Source organism: Eurosta solidaginis, chromosome 1 (genome assembly GCF_040869045.1).
Source record: "Eurosta solidaginis isolate ZX-2024a chromosome 1, ASM4086904v1, whole genome shotgun sequence".
Lineage (NCBI taxonomy): Eukaryota > Metazoa > Arthropoda > Insecta > Diptera > Tephritidae > Eurosta > Eurosta solidaginis.
The window spans coordinates 366,691,114-366,697,427 of NC_090319.1; positions in this window are offsets into that span (position 1 = coordinate 366,691,114).

The window sequence follows — 6,314 nt, forward strand, 5'->3', positions numbered from 1 at the left end:
TACATTAAATTAAGTTAAAATAAATAAAAATAAAATAAAATAAAATAATATAAAATAAAATAAAAGAAAAGAAAATAAAATGAAATATAATACAATAATAACAAATAAATCAAAACAGAATAAATTAAAATTACACAATAAAATAAAATAAAATAAAATACAAAAAAAAACTAAATAAAATAAAATAAAACAAAATGATATAAATAGTAAGTATGGTAATAAAGTACAATAAAAAAGTAAAACGAAATAAAACAAACAAAATAAAATGAAATAAAATAAAAAATATATCATAAAATACAAAAAAATATAATAAAATTGAAATAAGGTGAGGAAAGGTAACAAAAGGTAGTGAGGGAAAAAGAAAGCAAAGATTTAGTAACGTATGTAGGGGAAAAATTCATCCACAGGCCGAAGTATAGTATATAGTATGATACAATCCATCATACAATATAAAAAAAAAACTTTCAATAGTACTTAAACAGAAATAGTTTGTATCCTAGCTTCATTTATACACCAGACATTTTTAACTTCCCTGCGCGGTACGTACATTCTTGCCAGTGCATCTATGAAAAATCACTGCTAAACTTACACTCACAAGCATACTAAACATCTTTCTGTACTTTTCATAAGTAAATGAAAAGTAAGAATACAATAAAAGAATTTGCTCATTTTTTATTATACAGAAATAATAATAATAATAGAAAATTAGTAATTGCAACATTATCTTGACTTTTTTCACCCATCCACTTCAAATGCGTAAATGTTGGCAGTATAAATATCAAACACTCTCAAGAAAATAATAATAAAAAAAAAAAAACCAAGACAAATGTGCGAAAAATGTAATAAATTTCAATTTCAAGTAATTTTGAATTCTGAGAAATAAAAAGTTATATGATAGTTGTTATAAATTTATTTAACATCCTGTGCTACTTTAGAGATGGAACGATACTAGTATGCATGGTTTCATAAAAGTTTATTATACCTAGCGCTATTATCATTTAAATTTAATTTTCTTTAAGTGCTTAGTCATATGCGTGGGAGGGAACTAAATAGTTGTGCATAAAGTATCTCTAATGTAAATGAACTGAAATAAGTGAAAAGCGTGAGTACCAAGTACTTCCGAAGTTCGACGTGTTAACATACAGGCTTAAGTTTTCAAAACCCAGTGGTTGAAGTTGTACTTCGGTTTGTTATCGCACAGTAGTCGGCTTTTTATTGGGGTTTTATCGGCTTGCTATTGACGGGTTACAGATGTGTCATCGATTTTGTATTGAGGTTTTCTCGGTATTTGTTTAATACTTAACCGATGAGTCGTCGATAGAACTAATTGTTAAATTTTTGATAGCAAATCCATAACTTTTCGATAACGAATCGATAATTCTTCGATAACAAAGCTATAACTTTTCGATAACACGGCTATAACAAACACTTCTATAACAAGTTGATAACAAATCGATAACTATCTGATAATAAGTCATACATTTTCGTTAACAAGCCGATAACTCGTCTATAAAAATTTGCTAACTCATTGGTAACCTTTCTCATCAATAGAAAATGAATACAACATCGGTAACATACCGATACGATAATAAATAAATACTTGGTGCAATTTACCTCCCAAGAGATTTAGACCAAACTTCTTTTCCGATTCGCGTGATTCTCGTTTTTAATTTTCCCTCCAAATTGGCGGGAGCTGCAAGGCAGATAAATTTTCAATCATAGTCCCACTTCCGGGAGGCTTTGAAGAGATTTACAAGGTATAATCAAAATAGCTGTCGCCTTGTCCGTCCTGATGTCACGTTGTTTAAATTTTTCCCAAATTATTATATAAATTATAAATTGCTTCATATAAATAAATTTAAAAGCCATGAGGGCAAACCCTGCTTAGTTCATACACATACATATTTCTTTCCATAATTATAGCAGCATTGATATCCACGACTATTAAGTGCTAGCTGTAGTCGAAGAAATATATAGCCTCATTAGAAAAAAATCTCTCAATCCCACACCAAGTCTTACTATCACTGCTAACTAACTCTAGATGACACAGTAAGCCCCCGAAGAAAAAAATGAGGACAGTCCCGCAAATAGGCAGTTTCGCTCTAAATGTTTAATGAGTACCTCTGAACTGCTGATGCAGCGCTGTAAAGTTGACAGCTACATTCGTACCCGCAGCGGCGAAGTCTGAGTTCAAAAGCGCGTTCAAAACGTCTGCAAAGAGAAACAATTACCATCTCGTAGGAAATCCCAACGTTAAAAGTGTCAGTTAAATGCACTGCGAGGGGACAAAATTAGAATTACTACCGTTCCTTAACGAGACAGTTCTGCCTTACTAACACAACTTTCTAATAGTAGAGATTCGACGATGAATAGTAAGTATAGTACTTGTTGCCGGTCAAGTTGTCTTGAAACCATAAACCAAGAAGCCACATATTAAGATCAAATATTTCTTTTTAGCCGATCGCCGTGGTGTGGTGGTAGCGTGCTCCGCCAATCACACCGAAGATCCTGGGCTTACGCCTCGGGCAAAGCAACGTCAAAATTTAAGAAACAAGTTTTTTTCAATTAGAAGAACGTTTTTCTAAACATTATCGTCCCTCGGCAGTGGTTTATGGCGTATTTCTGTCATGAAAAGCTTCTCGGTGAAAACTCTACTGCCGAAAACTAGATGCCGTTCGGTGTCGGCATTAAACATGTATGTCCGGTACGGTGAATTTGTAGGAAAAATTAAGAGGAGCACGACGCAAATTGAAAGAGAAGCTCAAAGAGGTATCTTAAAGAAATAAGGTATGTAAGTTCCTGAGCACTCATCGCAGACCGCTATTTAAAATGAACGAAATCGGACTATAACCACGCCCACTTTTTCGATATCGAAAATTTCTAAAAACCGAAAAAGTGCTATAATTCATTACCAAAGACGGATAAAGCGATGAAACTTGGTAGGTGGGTTGACCTTGCGCTGCAGAGTAGAAAATTAGTAACATTTTGGACAATGGGCGTGGCACCGCAAACTTTTAAAAGAAGGTAATTCAAAAGCTTTCCAAGCTGTAATTTGGCAGTCGTTGAAGATATCAAGATGAAATTTGGCAGGAACGTTACCCTTATTACTATATGTGCTCTAAATAAAAACTAACAAAATCGGAAAACGAACACGCCCACTTTAAAAAAAAATTGTTTAAGTCAAATTTTAACAAAAAATTTAATATCTTTACAGTATATAAGTAAATTATATCAATATTCAACTCCAATAATGATATTGTGCAAAAAAAAGGAAAATAAAAAAGAAATACCAAAATTTCAATTCAACTCGTCTAGAATACTTTTAACGCCGTAAGTCGAACAAAAATTTACCAATCCTTGTGAAATTTGGCAGGGGCATATATTCTATGACTACGGCTGTTTTCTGTGAAAGTGGGCGAAATGGGTTGAAGCCACGCCCAGTTTTTATACACAGCCGACCGTCTGTCCTTCCGCTCGGTCCTTAACATGATAACTTGAGCAAAAATCGATATATCTTTACTAAACTTAGTTTGCCTACTTATCTGAACTCACTTTATCTTAGTATTAACATCGGGCGAAATCCGACTATGACACGCCCACTTTTTCGATATCGAAAATTTCAAAAGTCCTTGGAATCATGGCAGGAATACTGTTCCTGGTATTACATATATAAATAAATTAGCGCTACCCGACAGATGATGTTCTGGGTCACCCTTGTCCACATTTTGGTCGATATCTCAAAAACGCCTTCACATATACAACTAATGGCATTCTCTTTTAAAACCCTCATTAATACCTTTAATTTGATATCCATATCGTACAAATGCATTCCATGGTTAGGTTCATTTTCCTAGATGGTGATTTTCCCTTATTTTACTAAAGATGAAGGAAAATCGTTCCAAAAAACGTCACCCTTGGTCTGCAATTTCGGACTCTATCGGATTCATGATTAGGAGCGCTTCGAAAATATTTCAGGGGTGATTTTCAAAAAAGATAAAGAAATGCATTTTAATTTGACCAAATTTTCATTAAAAAATATGTATATGTATATTCAAATAAAACGAATTGATAGCTGAAGAAAGATAGCAAAGGCAAGTTGCCCCACTTTTTAGTATGTATTACCATTTTTATGTATCTATGAAAAAGACAATTTTGTCTCCAGAGCTCTCAGCTGAGTATGTAATGTTGGGTTACACCCGAACTTAGCCTTCCTTACTTGTTATTTCTTATTTCGTTTTAGCCATCGCTAGTAAAGACATTTATCAGGCCAAACACAAACATCAAGGGCCGGTCCCTAGTATACCTAAAAGGTTCAATCGGTAAATCTTCTTATGGTCAATGTACAATTAAACCATAACATCGACCCAGGTGAGATTTTTTTTAGTTCTTTTGATAGTATACTCATTGCCAAAAAGGTATATGTTTATTTGCGCCATAAAAATAGGCACCAACTGTACTTATGTGTGTACACACACATATGAGACCAACTCGTTCAATCACTCAACTAAGTAGATATCCATATCAGTCCGTTCAACGCTTGCAATTTTTGTCCATTTCACACAAGCCTTTCACATACATATGTCTCAACTGACATATAAAAGGAGTAACTTTTAATCAAAATGTGTTTACCTCATTTTTTTTTTGGTAGCGATTAGCCTCAACAAACCGATCAACAAAAGCGAAATGTAAACACAACTGGAATTCACAAAAACTGCAATAATGTTAAGCGAAAGCCATATATAAGGCACATTGAAATAAGGCAAAAAATTCTGAATAAAAAAAAAAACCAAAAAAAAAAACACCAAAATTAAAATTTTTGGTAATAAACTTTTTGGAAATCGCACACGATGGGCAATCGAAAAATGGTACGCTTGGGACGTGACTTGCATGCAAAGAATCAGATTACATCTATTGTTTTCAATTCAACGTTAAATGATATTACAGCCTAGGTTTGCATTGCGCCCGTTTTTGCCGGCCATCATCAAAATAAACGAAAGCTGCATGGAGTTGGTGGCAACAAAGTCATAGTGAAATTCAGCCAAACGCAATAAAAATGAAAATTGTGTGAAATTGAAATTTCAACTATTCCATATTCTTTCTTAGTGCATTTGCTGGTGTTGAGTTTTGTATCTATAAAAGTATTATTAATTAAGTAAATCAACGACTAGGTCGATATGTTTCTTAGTTCTGTGGCGTATGGGTTAATGCTGCCTACGCACAGCACACCAGGTAATTGTACTACACGGCGTATACGCAACATTTCTGTGAGCGATTATTGTTAGTGATGCATGCCACTAGCAATAACCGCCTGAGCCCTATCCTTTTATATGGGAGTTAGACGACTATTGCAAAAGAAGTTTCATTACTTCCTTTATATTAGGTCGGCTGAATGTTTGTCCGCTTTTCATACAAATCTTGCAATCGATTTTTAAGTAACTTCTCATTAAGCTACAAACGTGAAACTTTACAAATAGGTTAGAACACCGTGACAATGCAACAATTGGGGGAAAAAATGCGTTAGGTGGCGCACGGATGGAAATAATTAGATAAGAATTTGAAAAATTTCAAACCAGCTTTTAAGTAACTTCTCGATGAGCTAGAGACTTGAAATTTCAAACTTAATTCAGAGGTCGATGACAGCCGATGACACGATACAAAAAGATTCGTAGGGGGGCGCACGGGATGAGATATTTAGAAAAATCGTACGAAACAGAGGGAATTTTGGGATTGATTTTTATGTAAGTTCTCATTGAAGTACAAGCGTAAAACTTAACAAATAGGTTAACACACCGAGAAAATGTAAGAAAAGGAGAAAATAAAAATAAAACCAAAAAATTTTAAGCACTTCCTTTATATAAATGAACAAAAATCACCGAAAAATGTCTCCTTATATAAAGACATATTCGTGCTAAACTTTGATTTTTAAATTTTGTTCAAGATAAGAGGAAAAGGAGAAGTGAAAAAAATCCCAAGGAGTTTTCGTTCAGAATTAGAGGAATGAGAGATGAGAAAAAACTATAAGGTTTCCCTCGCGGCATAATTGCCTGTCGTAAAAGGCGACTAAAATACCCAAATGATTCGAGGGGTTGTGTAGCGCAGCTCTTTCAACAGGTTTCCAGCGCAATTTAAAGCTTCTCCAACCCAATCGTCAACCTCACTTACCCGTAGCTAATACTGTTTCTTTAGCAGCCGAGGCTCTGGCAACCCCAAGTTCCTCTTGAAAGTAGGGGATGGGATGGCCTAGTAGGTCCAATGGGGTCATATTAAATCGTTCTCGAGATGGGCGGTCTTATACTTTAATGGTGCTTGTTACC